The sequence below is a fragment of the Cebus imitator genome, unplaced genomic scaffold, assembly GCF_001604975.1.
Source record: "Cebus imitator isolate Cc_AM_T3 unplaced genomic scaffold, Cebus_imitator-1.0 Scaffold147, whole genome shotgun sequence".
NCBI classification, from domain to species: Eukaryota; Metazoa; Chordata; class Mammalia; order Primates; family Cebidae; genus Cebus; species Cebus imitator.
This window is the reverse complement of record NW_016107462.1, coordinates 1319272-1337827: the sequence shown is the minus strand read 5'-3', so window position 1 is coordinate 1337827 and position 18556 is coordinate 1319272. Positions and strand designations below refer to the sequence as shown.

At 39.7% G+C, this 18556-nt stretch overlaps 1 protein-coding gene across 2 annotated transcripts in view; it reads left to right on the top strand.

The window, feature by feature from the left end:
- Positions 1-18556, top strand: part of SUCLG2 (succinate-CoA ligase GDP-forming subunit beta) — a 281870-nt gene that overhangs the window by 23584 nt on the left and 239730 nt on the right. The gene's annotated exons all lie outside the window — the stretch shown is intronic.

Sequence of the window (18556 nt, the reverse complement as noted above, 5' to 3'; positions counted from 1 at the left end):
TATTGCAAACAAACATAGACATAGCTGGAGAAGCTTTTGTTTCTAATATGAGGTCAGTTATTTAGAGGACATAGAACATTTGAACTCCATTTTGTTCTTGTTATTGTTCTAACTTTAGCTTTGTATTTTTGTTTCAAGAGATTACCTGATGTCTACTGACGTCTTAGTTAATTTCATGGTATCGAATGAAGGAATGAATGACTCAATAAGAAACTATATGATAGGACAGCAGAGCCAGCATCTAGTCTTTTCTAAAATATTTCACTTGTTTGTTTATGAAAACAAATTATTTAAGACGAAACCTTTTGATTAAAAAATTCTTCTTGCTTTGTCATTATCTGTATATTTTATCCCCCTTTGTCCTGAAATTCTGACTTTTTCTGTCACTAGTCTGTTAAGTTTTTATTGACCTTCTCAAAATAGGATGTCTTCTAGCTTGACAGGTAGCAGGTGGCTTTATACTGAATCTTCAATTCTGCTAGGAATTTCAGATTTTTTAAAAAAACTGTTTTTGAAGACTAAGTAATATTTTTGAGGGTACCATAAAATGACTGGTATAAAAACATGTAGTCTTGGGGAAAAAAAATCAGTGTATATTATGTTTTAGATACCTGATCTGAAACAGGTGATATCATATCTTTTCTAATTTTTTAATTTAGAAAATTTATACTTATTGCAAAAACCTTGGAAAACTATTTAAAGGGCCATAATGATCACCTATAATCACCTGTGCTCTTGAGACAGCCATTGTGAATAGTAATAATATAGAACTTTTTACTATTTTGCACACGTGTGTATATGTGTATATATATATATATATGCAGTTTCTTTTAAACAAAATTAGTGTTATTCTAATAATGTTATTTCCATCACACTTATCATTAAATCAGAAGTATTCACCTGTGCATTAACAATTTTTACAAATATTATTTCTGTTGCCAAAGAATTGAAAGGAAAAGAAGGCTGCACTCACATAGATACCATCATTTATTTTGTCATTTTCTTATTAGTGGGCATTTGTGTTATTTCTAGTGTTCTACTGTTTTAATGATGTGATTAATATCCTTGAATGTAAATTTCTCCTTACTAATCAAATTCTTGAGACAGTCTGTGTGATTGCCCTCCAGAAAAATCTGTACAAATTTATACTCCTACTCATGGTGGTTAATAATAGCAAAAACAATAATAAAAATAATGGCTGCTATTTATTGACAGTTTTTTATATACCACATCCTATTCTAAGCACTTTGTGTGGATTAACTCATTTATTTCTCACCAAACACCAGCCTCCTTTTAGAGGTAAGAAAATCAAAGTGCAGTGTATGAGAATGTGAGTTTTCTAGTATCTTGACCAACATCAAATGTGACAGTTAGACTGGGTGTGGTGGCCCATGCCTGTAATCCTAGTACTTTGGGAGGCCTAGGTGGGAGAATCCCATGAACTCAGGAGTTAGAGGCCAGCCTGGGCAATGTAGTGAGACCCCATCTCTACAAAAAATAAAAGCATTAGCTGGGCATGGCAGAAGGATCACCTAGCCCAGGAGTTATTACTTGCATGTGCTTGTAGTCCCAGCTGCTCCGGAGGCTAAAGCTGGAGGATCACCTGAGCCCAGGAAGTTGAGGCTGCAGTGAGCCAAGATCAGGCCACTGCACTCCAGCCTGGGTGACAGAACAAGGTCCTGTCTCTACAAAATACCCGAGTGACAGAAAAAAGTCTTCCAATTTATTAGATGTGAGAAAAACCTCTCATTGCTTTAAAATTGCATTGCTCTAATACTGTAAATACTATACTTTTTTTTTTTTCATCTGCAAAAAGCAAATGTTATTATCTTCCTCTGCCTTAGGAAGAAATTTGTTCCTAAAAATTTCCTAGGAAAAATTCTAAATTCTCCTTAGTCACAAGTATTGTTACTGTTAATTTAGTAGAAAAATTGAGTGCATGGCAACATTTCAAAATTAATACCAATTACTGCTAAACAACATAACAAACAGTTAAGTTTGACATGGGCTGTTAAAATGGACACAGTTTGCTCAGAAGTTACTCATAGCATGACATAATATGTTATGCAGTCTTTACCCTTGCATTATTTACTCTGTAACAGGCCTATTACCTGTGTTCCTTCAGCGTTTTTTTCTAGTTTTACATATAGCGCACTTAATATTCTACTTAAAAAATATTCATTTAATACTCAGTGTTTATGTAATTGAAATGTTAATGCAAGCCTCATTCAAGAAAACTATAAACCATACAGAAGAAATCAATGAAACCAATGCAATTGGTGCATGAGATAATCAGTATAACAAACTAGCAAACTATGAGCGCACTTAAATGTACAAATCTAAGGCTCCTTGCATGATGTTTCATTTCCCAACTTTCTGCTGCTCCCAAGATATGATGTATTTAAAAGATCCTTGTCAATGCGAATAAATGCCATGTAAATCAAACTAGGTTTGTTAAATGAAATTCTTCATTAAGTTGAATTCTTGTAACCTGATACGCTATATATATGTATCTCAGGGTCTTCTGTGTTATAAATAATTGGGATTGTGGAGAGAAACTGAAGTTTGTTTTCTGCTGTGTTACTTAGTTAAGCATTTTAATTGAGTTTTGCCAATGTAAGGTTTGTAGCAGAGGGCTTGTGGTTAGATTTCAGTTTTCAAGGTCACTTTGGGTGTTTATGCAGAGTAAACCATAGCCTGCAAAAGTAGAGATGGTGAGGCCGGAGGTAGGATGCTGTTTGGGGAGTTAAGTGGAGAAACCTAAGTGTGAGCCTTAGGCCACCTGCATTAGGATAACCTGGGATACCTGTTAAAATTTCAGATTCCTGGGTTCCCTTTGGTTTAATCTATAGGTAAAGCCCAGGGAACTACATTCTAATTGACACAGGATATTTTCTTGACCCCCTTGCGGAACTCATGACAGGGGTGCCTCATTTACACAGCCCACCCCTGTCTACCCTTTCCTGGAGGGAGTGTGTGAGCAAATGAATGCAGGAGCTGGAGTGAGTGCTTTGGGTGCTGGCAGGAACAAACTCCATTTATTTGGCTGGCCACGCTCAACCCCTTGTGGGAAGGAGCATGTAGACAAGTGAGTAGGAGCATGTAGACAATCCTGCTGGCTGCATTTGGGTGCTGGCAGGAGCAAACTCTGTGTGGGCTCCACGGTGGCGTCCAGGTCAAGGTGCCCATGACCCCAAAGCCCAGGAGGGCATGTTACATTGCTCTTTCAGCTCTGCTGTCTATGGATGGCTTAAGTGTTAACAGCTCAGTGGGCCTTTTGCCTCATTGTGTAGGGTGGCTGTCCTCCACCAGTGAGGGCAAAGGGTCAGTGTGACAGCCTTCTTTTGGGCATCTGCACTCATGGCTCCTGAGCTCTTGTCTGACATCTGGGAAAAATGAGGTCTCTTGAATGAATTGAAGGATGGTGAATATGGAGGATTTTATTGAATGATGAAAGTAACTCTCGGCAGGAAGGGGAGCTGGAAAGGGGACAGGATGGGCAGATAATGTTTCCCTCAAGTCTGGCTGTCTCCAGCTGGACTCTACTTTGAAGTCAAGCTGTCAAGCCAGGCCTCTGAAGTTAAGTTGCTTGTCTCCAATGTCCAGCCGCTTCTTTGCTTCTCTCCGACTGAGTCTGGGGTCTTTATAGGCACAGGTTAGAGGGCAGGGCATGCCATGAGTAGTTTAGGATAAGGCAACATTCAAGTGTGAAAACAGGGATAGAAGTTCTCACTTTGGGTCATGGGTTTCAGGTTTTTTGGCTTGAAGGTGGGGTTTTGCCAGGACCTGCCCTAGTCTGCCTAGAATTTCTCTGCCTCCTACCTCTATCATTGTATCATAATGAGTTCCTTACACAAAATATCTCACATTAATGTTTTAGAACCACTAAACTAGTGATCTGTAGGGTACATTTTATCTCTGGCAAGCCCTAAAACACTTGGGTCTATCTTACAGATTTTTCAGTAAGGAAAAAGAAATACTTTATTACTTTCTCATGATAACTCATTTTAAGGTGTCTTCTGAAGAACTAGGGACCACTTATTGGATACTGGATAGATATAATGCATTAAAATTAGGTATTTTTTTTTTCTTTTTTTCTTAAACTTCTCAGAGAGAGTTGTTCTTCCTATAACCTTCCCCTGAGTCTTATTCTAGATTGTCACTGCTGGGGATTAGGTCATATGCTCATTGCTGAGCCAGTTGTTGGCAAAAATGGGAAATCTCCATCATTGGCTAAGCTGCTGAATTGTTTAGAGAAAGATACTGGCGAGTCACTTACAGCATCCACTACAATTGTGTTACTGGTTAGTGGCCAAGATAGGACTTAAACACACATCTGTCAGACTCCCAAGTCTATGTGATTTTTCCTATGCCTTACAGCCTCTCTAATATCTGTCTGCTTCCTATAAAGGCTTTCCATTGAATTGATTTCTTGCTGGAATTAGACTTTGATGACCAGTAATCCCAAATTATGTTTGATTGTCCACTTGCTGGCTTTCTTTATCCACCAAACTTGCCTGCCTCTCAGCTGTAGGGCATCTCCTGATCCATGGAGCTCCTAGCTAAGGCAAAAGGACTGTGTTTGCATTCAGCTGTGTGCTGCCCTACCACAGTATGAACAGCTGCACTCTGTCAGCTAAGAGGTGAAATGCCAAGTGTAACTAAAATCTGGAAATGTGTTGTATGTCAGCCTGGAAACAATGCAGGGGACAGGTTTTGGGCCTTTGCGATGGAGAGCTCAGCCCAGAGAGGCCACTAAATGCTAGGCACTCCAATGGCATTTTGACACGCAACAGCAATCCTGTGAAATATATACTATCGTTATCATTATCTATCTTCATTTTACACAAGAGGAAACTGAAGCTTGGAGAGGTTGAGTAGTTTGTCTAAACTCATCCAACTTGTACATAATAGAGTCTGAATTAGAATGCAGGGCTAAGAGACTTAGACGCATACACTCTTCCTTAAATCTTTTTAAAATTGTGCAATGTAGCATAAAATACTGAAAAAAATACCTATCATATATGTAGTTTAACATGTAATTAGAAAGTAAACCCCACTTTCTGGGACCTAAGTAGAAATTTACTAGTACCTAAGAAAATCTCCCCCTGTTCACTATTTTTACTGGTTTGTAACTCCGTGTCTAATCTTAATGGTTGCCGTTTAGTTGGGCAACTCACCCTCTTTAATTATCCTGTTTAACTGTCCTCTTTTAGCAAGTCATAATATGGTATGGGGAAAGCTACATGGATCAAAAGTTAGAGGCATAGATGCTCCCTTGCTGAACTGGCTTTACCTTGGGCAAGTCATCTCTCTCCCAAAAAGAAAGGCATAGTGCCAAATAACTTATAGAAACCTCAATCACCATTATCCTGATAAAGAATTGGTTCTCTGGAGCATGGCGATCAGGTTGGAGGACAGCCTTTGCATGCTTTTTTCTTTGTTAATTTAGTAGTATATTTATATAAACCCTTAACAATTTCAGTGACAGACTTCACTCATTTTGAATAGCAAGTATTTTGTTCATTTATGTAAGTCAGCAAATTGGCTTACACTTTATTGATTAAAATGTCCTAGATTTTGAAGGACTCAGAAGTATAATTTTCCTGAGACAGACTGTACTTTTGTTTTTTAAAATCCACCGTTAAGGACTGTGCATGATAAAGTGGAAGCAAGTGGTTATTAATTTTTTATTGAAATCTTCTGAATAAGTGTTTTCTCCTGGTTGGTTTCAAAAGCAGTCATATTCCTGAATCTAATTAGAGGCAGTTCATATACTGTGGGCTTATTAAGATTCAAGGCACTTTTTTATTTTAGCCTGTCTGATATCCCTTTTTAATTTCACTTAAATTTGAATTACTCAAAGCATCATCTGGGCATATTGAAGAAACTCAGTAATATTAATAATGATGATGTTGATGAGTCTGTCCTATCTTATTCTTTTCAAGTCCCATAACGTTATTCTTGATTCTGGCTTGTGAATACCTGGGACTGTGCTGCCCCTCTCTCTTCGTGTCGTAGACATCCGTAATCACTCATGGCACTGTTCTGAGTGATGATCGGTGTCTACCATGACAAAGGCTTGAGGTCTTACTTTCCACATCTCTTTGGGCAGCCATTTCTAGTTGGTCAGAGTCGATAGGCTCTGCCATCCCTGGTCTGGATATTGCCTGTCTTGGGTCTGAATGTTTATATCCTCCACCAGCATCTCTGAGTAAGTTACATTATCAGCTGATTCTATTTTTTTTTTTTTTTTTTTTTTTTTTTTTTGAGACAGAGTTTCACTCATGTTACCCAGGCTGGAGTGCAATGGCGCGATCTCGGCTCACCGCAACCTCCGCCCCCTGGGTTCAGGCAATTCTCCTGCCTCAGCCTCCTGAGTAGCTGGGATTACAGGCACACGCCACCATGCCCAGCTAATGTTTTGTATTTTTAGTAGAGACGGGGTTTCACCATGTTGACCAGGATGGTCTCGATCTCTTGACCTCGTGATCCACCCGCCTCGGCCTCCCAAAGTGCTGGGATTACAGGCTTGAGCCACCGCGCCCGGCTAGCTGATTCTTAAAAAAAAAAAAAAAAAAAAAAAAAAAAAAATTCTCCCTTGGTCTCCATTTTCCTACCTCTTTGAATGAGAGCCTACTCCTTTTCTAGATCTTTCTATCACTATCCTTTCTATGTGTTTTCATAGCTCTCAGGCTGTCTGCATAGTTTGTTCATCTCGAACAAGCTCCTGGACTTATTCCTCAGCCAGCCTTTGCCCATTGCTTTGGAGTTTCTGCTTGGAAATGACTTTCTCTCCTAAGGTGAAGACTCTTTGTATTTAATAGGATAAACTCTCAAAGTATTGTCCCTGCTCATGAGTTAATGTTCCCTGGCTGTGTGGAATAGAAAAGAATACCTCCACTTGAATCTCTCTGGAATAGGTGTCATTGAGATACCCTATTTCCAGTGTGACCATGTAAGCTCTTAACAGACTGTACTTTGCATAGCTAGTAACTATCTGCATTGGAGAAAAACAAGTGGAGGGGAGTTGAAATTGGAAGTTGGGGGGGGCTTGAAATGGGAAATGAAAGGCATTCTGTGAGCTTCCAGTTTTTACTTCCAGCGTTGGTCTTGATGACAGGTTACAATGGTGGCTAAACTCCATTAGAGAACCTACAGTCTTTTTGCACTGGAGAAACGAAGGACAGAGTTTAGGATCCCTAAAAGCAGCTGGAAACTGGGGGCGGGAAGGTATCTTAGAAAGGAGAGAGTCAGAGAGTGGGAATCCTGGATTCTGAGTATAAACTGATCAAATTAGAAGGTATTTCATGAATGACACGTGCACAAAGATGACTGTAAGTGGCCCGGCTAAAGTAAAAAAGAACTAAAGTAAGGTTTGAGCTGCTGCCCAAGAGACAGAGTTTGCAGTTTGAGTCTGAATATGTGTCACCCATGAATCACTCTTCACTGAAATCTCAGCTTTTTTCACTTATGTCGGATATACACAATGTAAATATTCTCTTTTCCTGGCTTTTAGTTGCCTGTCTGAGTTTCATATGCTTAGTTCACAGTTGTTGGGCTTTGAAAGGCAGGCAAGAGGTCTGAAAAACTGATAACCGGTGCAAAGCTTTAGCCAAGGCAGGAATCTGATACGAATTTTTAAGGGTGACAGTTCTGCCACAGTGCCTGCCTCTTTTTCACAATTACTGGTGTGTTGTGGAGATTTTCCGCATGTATTTGAATTCCTAGGTCACCTCATGTTGATCTGCTGTCTCTTCATGATGATGTTGGAAGCAGTGTTGACTATTGCAAAAATCATAGTATAATAGATGATAATGGCTGATATTTTCAGATGCCCTAAGCACTTTACTCATCCTATTCTGCTGGTAATCCTGTTTATTATTCCTGCTTTACAGTTGGGGATTAAAGGCACAGAGGGGCTGAATGCACAGCTATTAAGTGGTAAAGCCAGGAGCTAACAGGAAAAGGAAGATAGGTTAGTATGACATATACACACATGAATATTCTCAAACATGTGGTTAGAATTGGAAGATATGTATCGTCTGCATTGAGTTTCAGCAGATTCCTGAGGAAGATAGATATGAAAACTATCATTTTCCTGCTGCTATGTCTTATCAAGTTTACTGATATGAACTTGGCAGGGAAAAGACTAAGAAATGAGGGCTCAAAGATTGAATGAACTCTTTAGTTAAAGAGATAAGTAGTGACTGAGTAGTTTGCTTATCCAGATGAGTTAGATTCTGTAGGCAATGGTTTACTGACTCTTGTAGCTAGAATACTGCTGAAATTTTTATTCATATTGGGGAGCAAATTATTAAGTGTAGTTAATTAGAATGAAATGATGAAAATAAACTGTATGAGATAATTAATAGTTTACTTTGGACCAGAATTATTGAAATCTGCTTTGAGAGAACCATAGACTCTTAAATTTTATTTTTAATTTTAATATAATTTTACAAATTGAGACTGGATCTCACTGTATTGCCCAGGCTGGTCTTGAACTCCTGGGCTCAAGCAATCCTCTTGCCTTGGCCTCCCAAAGTGCCGGGATTATAGGTGTGAGCCACTGTGCCCAGCCGAAGAGTCCTATAGACTCTTGATAGTAACCTCGGTGATGATAGTGGTGCTGGTCAAGAGTTAGCAAAGGAAAGAGAATTCCCTGCCTGTTGTGGCACCGAAGAGCTTTTTATGAGACACTGAGCACTGCAGTATACTGGCTATGAAGAAGCTAGACTACACAGGATCTTGTGGATATGAAAGGAATTTATAGCTTTGGGCTTAGATAATATACGGAGAGTGTCTACGATGGGGACATGATGTTTCAGCTCTATTCTGTGTTCAGTCACAGCTAGAAATTTTAGTCTTCTGAACACCATGGTTATAAAATGAACACTTTATTCCCGGAATAGCATAGTCTTGTACTGGATTAACAGATAACAGGTAAGACAGTCATAACTTCTGGACAAAATATATAAAGTATGAAAAATATTTCAAAATATTAAAATATTCCACAGTCATGGAGAGTAACTAAAAGTAGGCAGAAAGTACAGAGGATTCCATCCTTGAAGGAAAGGAACCACAATGAGTGAGACCCACGTTGACATGGCTTTTCCTCTCAGGGCCCTTCATAGCTCCCAGTGTGCATTAAATAACTGTCAATTAAAATGTTTCTGCCTAACAAAGTTTTGTTTCTGCCCAAAAACAAAGTTTTGCCGTACTATTGCCAGGTAAACTTGTTGAACATAGACGTTGACAGGAAGCATTGTTCTTTAACTGGCATTTACTACAACTAGGTATTTTCCTGGCATTTCATTATGGGATATTTATTTAATTTCATTGAAACTTGGGGAGCAAATCATTGTAATTATGCCTATTACATTATTTTATAGGTTATAGAACATGAAGAAATCAAATACAGAGTGAAGGAGTCAGGGTATAATAAATCTGACTTTTGGTTTAGAACTTGGTTTTTGAAAACATGCAAAATTCGGTTTGCTTTTTCTGTGTTTGAAAGGTTTGACCTCCGTGTCAATGACTTTACTACAGAAACTGATTGCAGTGTACTACATTGTTTATGAATATTGATATAATAAATATTTAATGGGTACATTTTGCTAGTAAGTACTTCATCTAGCATAAAATTAGAGAAATTTTACTTGAGACAGTCTGTGAAACAGCCAGAAGAAATAATCGTGTCCTTTTGAATAACCTTAAAAACATTTTATTTTTCGTTATTAATTTGTTCTTGCTTTAGGTTTCTGGCTTAAGCACATTAATTAAAAAATGCGCTACCTGTACCTTCATCCTCCTACACTTGTGGATTTCAGTGATGAGAGTGGTGAAAAGCACAGTTGGGCAAGCTCAGATTTATTTCTCAATATGAAGGATGACAAAATATCTTTGTACACATTAGTTAAATTTGAGTGTGTGCTTTGTGTTAGGTACTGTGATGTATCCTCAAAAGTAGGATCTCATTGATTACACATGTAACCTAGCCATAAAGTGATTAAGGTCATAGGCTGTAGAAGTTAGGTTTGTAGCCTTGTGACCTTGGAAACGTGTTAATCCTTCTGTATCTCAGTTTGCCATCTGCAATTGGTGATCATCCTCTACCTACCTTTCAATTTCAGAAGCAATACATTGAAACAGTGCCCCATTCCCTGGTCAGCTTGTGTTATTAATAAGTGGTTGTGGTCCTTATCATAGTGGGGCCTGGGCTCAAACAGGTCCATGATCCAGTGTCCATGATCTTAACCACATCACTGTATGCTTGAGCATCACTGTATGCCTGAGCATGCCACCTGACTTATAGTAGGTGCTCATTAAAAAATGAGCTGTAAGCATGGTGGCTCACACCTGTAATCCTAGCACTTTGGGAGGGCACGGCAGGCAAATCATTCGAGGTCAGGAGTTCAAGACCAGCCTGGCCAACATGGTGAAACTCTGTCTCCTAAAAATACAAAAATTAGCTGGGTGTGGTGGTGCCTATAATCCTAGCTACTTGGGAGGCTGAGGCATGAGAATCACTTGAACCCAGGAGAGGGTGCTGCAGCAAGCAGAGATCGCACCACTGCATTCCAGTCTGGGCGACAGGGTGAAACTGTGTCTCAAAAAAAAAAAAAATAAATGAGCTCTGGATTTTCTCTGTAGAGTTTGTGCTTGAACTGGCTTATTTGGCTATTTGTACATAATATATGGCTCAATGCAGATAGAAACTTTTTGGCTTTGAAGTCTTAGAGATAAATGATGGGCATATGGACAGAAATCTGTGTTCTAGAAACATGATTACTGAACTGTTAGCCCTGGGAAGTGCCTTGCCTTGTCTAATAGTTTACCATCACAGGAACCATTATTATTTGTCTGCCATGAAGGCAAGTCAGTGACCCCAGTTTTAGATCGAGGTCATTGTGTCCTTCATCTTTGTATCTAATTAATTAATTATCATTCAACAAATACTAAAGAAGCACCAGGTCTGTCCTAGGCATGGGAGATGCATTGGTGAATGCATCAGACTTGGTTTGTGCCTTTGAGACCATCATAGTCTCATGGGATGTGGCAAACACTGACAAATCACCCACATGTAGAATTACATATTGAGAGATGTTATGAGGAGAAATGAGGGGCCAGGAGACTCTTTCTGTAGAGAACCACACAGTAAATTTGTTTTTTAATTTTTATTTTTTATTTTTTTTGAAATAGAGTCTTACTGTCGCCCAGGTTGGACTGCAGTGGTGTGATCTCGGCTCTCTGCAGCCTCTGCCTCCCAGGTTCACCAATTCTCATGCCTCAGCCTCCCGAGTAGCCAGACTTACAGGCGCATACCACCACGCCCAGCTAACTTTTGTATTTTTGATAGAGACAGGGTTTCACCATGTTGGCCAGGCTGGTCTCAAACTCTTGGCCTCAAGCAATCCACCTGCCTCAGCCTCCCAAAGTGCTGAGATTACAGGCGTGAGCCCCCACACCAGGCTTTAGACTTCTGGGCCTTACATTCCCTGCTGCAGCCATTCACCTCTATCACTACGGGTGGCAAGAGGGTCATCATCTTTTCCTGTGGTCTAGGCCAGTGAGGAAGGGCATTCAGGCTAGCAGAGAGATTCTGATGACAGTCAGAGAGCCTGATCAAATCCAGAGGTTGTTTTTACTTAGTAAAGCAAGCATCTTCACATATCCGCACTGGGAGGCTGCTGAATGCTGTCCCGTAGCTAGTGAGGATCTCCTGTGGGACTCTCAGTGCTGGTATAAGAGAGAATCAGGCTGCAGTTTCCTCGTCTGGACTCTCAGAACAATTATCTCCACTTTCTTATAGGACACTGGTCTTCTTCATAGGACATTGTTCTGCAAACTTTGTCTTAAAGGACCGGACAGTAGATACTTTAGGTTTTGCAGCAATATAACTCAAAAGCAAAAGTAGCAATAGATAGTACATAAAGGGGCAGGCATGGCTGCATTACAATAAACCTTGCTGATACAGGGCTTTGTATCGTATGTTAGTTCAGGACAGTTGATTAAGGCTTAGTATTCTAGGCAAGTAGGTTTCACCTTGTATTTCAACTCTTGTTGATGGTATCCATGTGGAACACTGTGTGACGAGGATTGTGAGGTTGAGGTTATTCTTTGGGGGAAAAGGAGGTGATTGATTAGTGATGTCTGTGATAGCTTCAGCTTTTGGGAGCACTGGTACAAGTGCTGGGTGTCTTTAATCCTTGCAGCTAGGAGTGCCTTGTGAGCAAGGATTTTGCCGTCTATCTTTATATGTCAGGTGCTTGGCACGATAGTTTTAAAAGGGCTTATCAAATGAATGGACATTTAGCTTGATGCCTTCCCACAAAACCATATTTAAATCACTTATCCTACACAGTAAGTGCTTACTAACTGCGTGTGGTGCTAATGGCAATATCTTTTTATTCCAGTTGTTTTGGAAAGAAAGGAAATTCATTGCATTCTATATTTAGTGTCCTTGGCCATCAGTATTTTATCTTCTATGTAATAGAACCATCAAAGCCTACAGTTTAAATGATTTTCTCTCCTGTCCTTCACGTGTTCGTTCTTAAGACCTTTACATTTCTTATAGGTAATATTAAACAACATGATGCAATTAGAATTTGTTTAACATTTATTTTGAAATATGTAGGATAGATAATTAAGTTTTTTTTTTTCACATTTGCTTTATAAAATAGGATTCATTCCTTTATTGTAAGTAGAGTGTGCAGTGCCTTGTATACTCATAATACATTTCTCTGAATTTTTTTATTTTTTATTTTTAGAGACAGCATAGGAATCCTTTTATAAGCACAATATGCATTTCCTGGCTGTACCACATAATTTATCTTTTGTGTTTTTAGGGTTGCAAGATGAGAAGGGGACAGAGAGTGGGATTAGAGAATGCTGTAATTAAAGCTGATTTTCCTAGTGTGTAATGTGTGGTATAATGAGAGAGAGAGAGAGAGAGAGTGTGTGTGTGTGTGTATTCTTTGTTCCTGGCACAGATCTAAAACCCTGAGTGGTAGGAGCTTCTTTAGTTATTTGTAAGTTCTTTTGTTATTTATAAGCCCCTTTCAACCATACCTGAGTTTTTATGCTAATGAAGTGACTTCTAGTGGCCCTTTAGATAGTTTCGAGGGAGGGGCTAGCCATACCAAGAAGGGTGGACAGACTTTGGGTTTTTACTCCTCTACCCCAACACCTCTAAGTAGGGGAGAGAGGCTGGAGATTGAGTTCAGTCACAAATGGCCAATTTCTTAACCATGGCTAAGTAATGAAACCTTGATTAAACTCTGAAACACTGACATTAGGGGAGCTTCCAGGTTGATGAACACATATGGACGCCACCCCCCATACCATGTTCTACTGCATCTCTTCCATTTGGCCATTTCTGAGGTTTATCCTTTATAATAAACCAGTAATCATAAATATTCTCCAGAGTTCTGCGACTTGTTCTAGTGATTTATTGAACCTGAGCAGTGGGTTATGGGAACCCCTTTGTATGTCGGTGGCCTAGCACCCTGTTTGCAGCTGGCATCTGAAGTGGGAGCAGTCTAGGGGACTGAGCCGTTAACCTGTAATGTTTGTGCTAATTCTCAAGTTAATGTCAGAATTGAATGGAATTTTTTAACAACAAGTTGGTGTTGCAGAATTGGAGAATTCTGAGACAATAACACATATTTGGTGTCAGAAAACACCATACATGATATCTGTCTTTGCCAGTGCTTAACTCAATATGGTGCTCAGCCTCCTCATATTCAGCAGAAAATGCTCTTGTACCAAAGCGTCACTGAACAGATTAGGCTGCAGGTTTCAGAGAAGAAATGTGAAGGTATGCTGAATCTACAACATCTTTTCTCACCCATTCTCATCACATGTGTCTATTCTCCCTTGTTCTCTCCCTGGTCTCTGCCTTTTCCCTCTGCTCGCTGATAACACTGCTCCTGTGTTAATATGTAGCAGTCCCCAGACTTGCTGTATTAATTCATTTTTACACTGCTAATAAAGACATATCTGAGACTGGATAATTTATAAAGGAAAGAGGTTTAGTGGACTCACATTTCCACATAGCAGGTGAGGCCTCACAATCATTGTGAAGGCAAAGGAGAAGCAAAGCACATTTTATAGGGCGGCGGGCAAGACAGCATGTTCAGGAGAACTCTCCTTTGTAGAACGGCATGGGAAAAACTGCCCCCATGATTCAATTACCTTCCATTGGTAATTATGGAAGCTACAGTTCAAGATGAGATTTGGGTGGAGACACAGCCAAACCATATCAGGTGCATATCCACTCACCAAAAAGCCCTGTGTCAGCTAGACACCCTTCGTTTAGATGGAGGTTTGCTGTTTATCTGTGGTTATTTAAACATGCCCTCTGGGTGTCTTATCCACTCATCTCAAATAGTGAATTAAAATATTCCTTCCAACTGCATAGAGGGGTAAATCTATTCTGACCATCTTCTGCATTTCCTATATGCCTTCATTCAATTAAAAACTAAATTGAGTGTCTTCAATATCTCATGCAGTGTTCTGGGAACTGGGCATTCATCAGTGAACAAAACAAGTGTTTGCCCTGTGGATCTGGTCTAGCTGTATACATATATAAAATTAGTACACATAAGAAAGTATGAAACAGGGAAGCATTTACTAAATTTCTATGTATTTATGCCTTTCTTCCTATTCCTGCCTTTATCATTTCGGGTCCAGTTAGAAACATAGAAACTATGCTCATTATTTTAACAGAGAAGATTTAACATAGAGAATTAAGTAAAGAAGTATTGGAGGACTAGAAGGGCAAAAAACTCCACAAAAACTACCACTAACTAAAACAGAGATTATAACTTTCAGGAAGCAGTGTCCCCCATTACCCCCCACCCTCGAGATAAAAGGAAGTGGTTGAAAATCTCCAAGAACTTAGAAACTTGAAGGAGAGGTCTTGCAGAGCTGGGACCCAGAGTTTTAGGAAAGGCTGCTGCTTGACTGGTTTCATTGACACTGAGGCTGGTCTGGGACTGCTGGTAGCACCTGTAAACTGGAACCAGCTAGTCTTGGAACCATCTCCTTTAACCAGGGTAAGGAGCTATGCGGCCAGAGGCTATGATGACAGAACAGTAGAAAGGAGCAGATGCGGCCGGGCGCGGTGGCTCAAGCCTGTAATCCCAGCACTTTGGGAGGCCGAGGCGGGTGGATCACGAGGTCAAGAGATCGAGACCATCCTGGTCAACATGGTGAAACCCTGTCTCTACTAAAAATACAAAAAATTAGCTGGGCATGGTGGTGCGTGCCTGTAATCCCAGCTACTCAGGAGGCTGAGGCAGGAGAATTGCCTGAACCCAGGAGGCGGAGGTTGTGGTGAGTCGAGATGGTGCCATTGCACTCCAGCCTTGGTAACATGAGTGAAACCCTGTCTCAAAAAAAAAAAAAAAAAAAAAAAAAAAGAAAGGAGCAGATGCCATCTCTATCTACCAGCCCTTTAGTCTCCTTATAGTGTGCCCCATGTTGGCAGACCCTAATGGGAAGCCAGCTGGCAAAAGAGAAAGTAATTTGCAGGATTATCAGCCCCACAGAGCAATGAGCACCTAGAAAGGAGATTTTGGAGCTGAGACAAAATAGCTTCATATCTGGCACATCACTGATATGGTCCAAGTCTGGGTCCTCTTTATCTTTCTTTTGATTTACTGCATTGAATCCCAAAGATGCTATTCAGATCCATTGAGAAGATAATTGTGAAATATCCAGATAAACAAAAGCATTTTCACATGCACGGGCAAGAGCTTCAATTTGCTTCTGTTTGGTGTATGTTTAGTTGTGTACTTTGTCCTATTTTGTAGTCTGTGGCATTTCCCCCAGGAGTAACTAATTCCATGGGATTTAAAGTAGATGTCAAGTAAAAATTGGTTGGGGGATAATTCTGTAAATATAGTTAAGAAGATTTTTTTTTAAAATGGTTGAGCACCTCAGAACCTTAAATCAAGCATATATTGAGAACCTCTAAGTGAAGAAAATAAAACTATATATTTCCCAGATATTTAACCATGAAATCCCCCCATCTTCAATTTCAAGCTCTTGTTTTCTGGTTATATATTCTCTCGACTTTGAACCCATCTGTACTAGTCCTGTTTTTAAAACAAATAAAAACATTTCCAACTTCTAGCTAAACATTTTTTTGTACGAATAATATCCTCTCACATCTTTCTGATGTATTTTACTTTTAAAAAACAGTTTTTTGCTGTGTCCTCCTCAACATTTTCTCCTCCAGCGTTGGTTCTTCCGTTTGTTTCTTGTTCAAGATGTTGGTCTGTGTTTCATCATTCTTGCTCTTGTGCCTTAGAGCATCCTGCCATCAATGACTGCCAGTAACTGATCTCTTCCTATTAGTAGTCCCCTAAGGCACTGTTTCATCTCTTGGGACCGTGTACCCTACAGTTGCTGTTTTTGTCTAGCATACCCCTTGCTGCTTGATGCTTGATCATCTTGATGGTTGCCTGAGCCCCCACACTGCTTCCTGGGTGCTCAGCTTTCAGGTTTAAAATGTAACCCTAGCTATTCCTACTTTGTGTACAACCCTGTCCTATGTTCTTTTGACTGTGGGATCTTACTTCAATCTAGTTCTTATCTGCCTACCATTCTGGTCTACCAGAAGCACTCCATTAATTTTTTTCCCCCAGTGTTGCTATGAATATTTGGTTTAGACAGCTTGGTCCAATCTTACATTCTTCCTTTCTGTGCTCCGCTGTGCTCAGCACTAGATCTTACCCTGTTGAGTAGGTGATACTTGGTGTTCAGCAGATTGCTTTTGAAAGGGGACTAATTCCCAAGGCCTCAGGTCATTTTCCCAGATATCAGTATACTTCCTTGGGGTGTTTCTTCTGCCCTGAGAAGGTGAGTAGCTTTCATGTCTAGTGTTTCAGAGGCAGCAGGAGCTTCAGAGATCAATTTTAATTTTGAGCTGACTGTCTTCTTTTAAAGGCAAAGGTGCTAAAGAGAAGAGATTAAGAGAGAGTTGTTTGAAATCTTTCTCCTGTGTTGGGTAGCCAGTTAGATGCTGGCTGGATCCAGCCGGTGGAAGGTCATGGAACCAAATCCCCACTGTGATGCATTTCTTGCCTCCCTGGTGTTGCTTCTTGATCCTGGACAAAATGGAAAAGAGATTTCACAGAAATCTTTCATTTTACTTTCCCAGCAAACTTGTAAGGTCATGGTGGTTGATATTCTCAGTTAGCATAAATAAACAAAGTTAAATGTCACCTACAAATAAATGGCAGGGTGAATGTAACCTGCTGAGTCTTTGGCGTCACTCACTTAAGCTTATTTCTCAATTATCAACTCCCAGAACTGTCATCTTGACATTACAGCATATTTTGATCCTTTCTGCCTCTTTCTCTCTTCACTTCTAGTTTGGCCCAGTTGTTAGCTTGTAGCAGTATCATATAGCATTTCACTATCAGTTCCTGAAAGAAGTCATTAGGATAGAGCTTTCTTGATATTTCTTAGGTTCTTTGACTCCTCCGATTTTAAGAGGGTATAGTATGTTTAGGATATTGTTTCCTTTGCTCCTTAGATATTGTGTCAGATTATATATTTTTCAAGGGTCTTTTTGTCTGTGTGTGATTTTCTGAGTTCTCTGTCATCACAGTGGACTTTTCAAATGAATGACAGTATGTATTTCACACATTTCCTGGACAGCGTAGCAGGCTCATTTGACTATCATGCATTCTGCACTTGGGTGCAGAATTTGTTTTTAGGGGATTGTTTTGAAGTTTCCTTTTCGTGATGTCTAGTTTTCTGAATGCTTACCTTGAATTTAACTTCTATAGATTATTCTTAAAGGTAATATTTGGGTGATTTACCTTCTTCCCCTCCCTGGCTAAAGAAACTGAAATTACTGTAAGAGAAGAGATGAGTAACATAGATGGAAAAATTTGGCATGTGTTTTTTGTATTCATAACTAGGGTATTTTATGTGGAATATTGGGGAGGGCAGTGGAATTTAATCATCAAAATTATGATTTCTCCTATAAATGGAGATTTTGACAATGACATTGAGAAAGAAAGGGTGCTCTCTACAAGGTTGTATTTTTCTTTAAAATCATCTAACATCTAGTTTTTCATGGCAGCAGTATTTTATTTATCAACAAGAGTGAAATGTCTTTCTAAACACAAATAGTGGACTTTAGACCTCACAGACATCAATTATCATTCTGCACAGAGAACATTCCAAATGTCAGAGAGATGATCTCGGGAATTTCCCCAGCAAAGGTCACTCATTTCCTACTCTACAAGTCATTTCTTTGGCATGCCAGTGTGACAAGTGAACTTGTGAGATTGAGTTAGCCAGGTCACTCAAAACTGCCGCTATAAAGAAGTGATGAGAAGTCTATTGCTATCAGGTAAATCCCATTAAACTCAAATGTATCCTAAACTATTAAGCACTATTAGATCGTTAGAAGGAGCAGGACTGGGTTGATTGAAATAAAGTCTGTCCCTTGCAAGCTTTCATGTGGATTTATTGGAAAGGACTTTGGGGAGTAATTTAAGGAGGGCTAACAAATTGGTAACTGCTGGGTGTG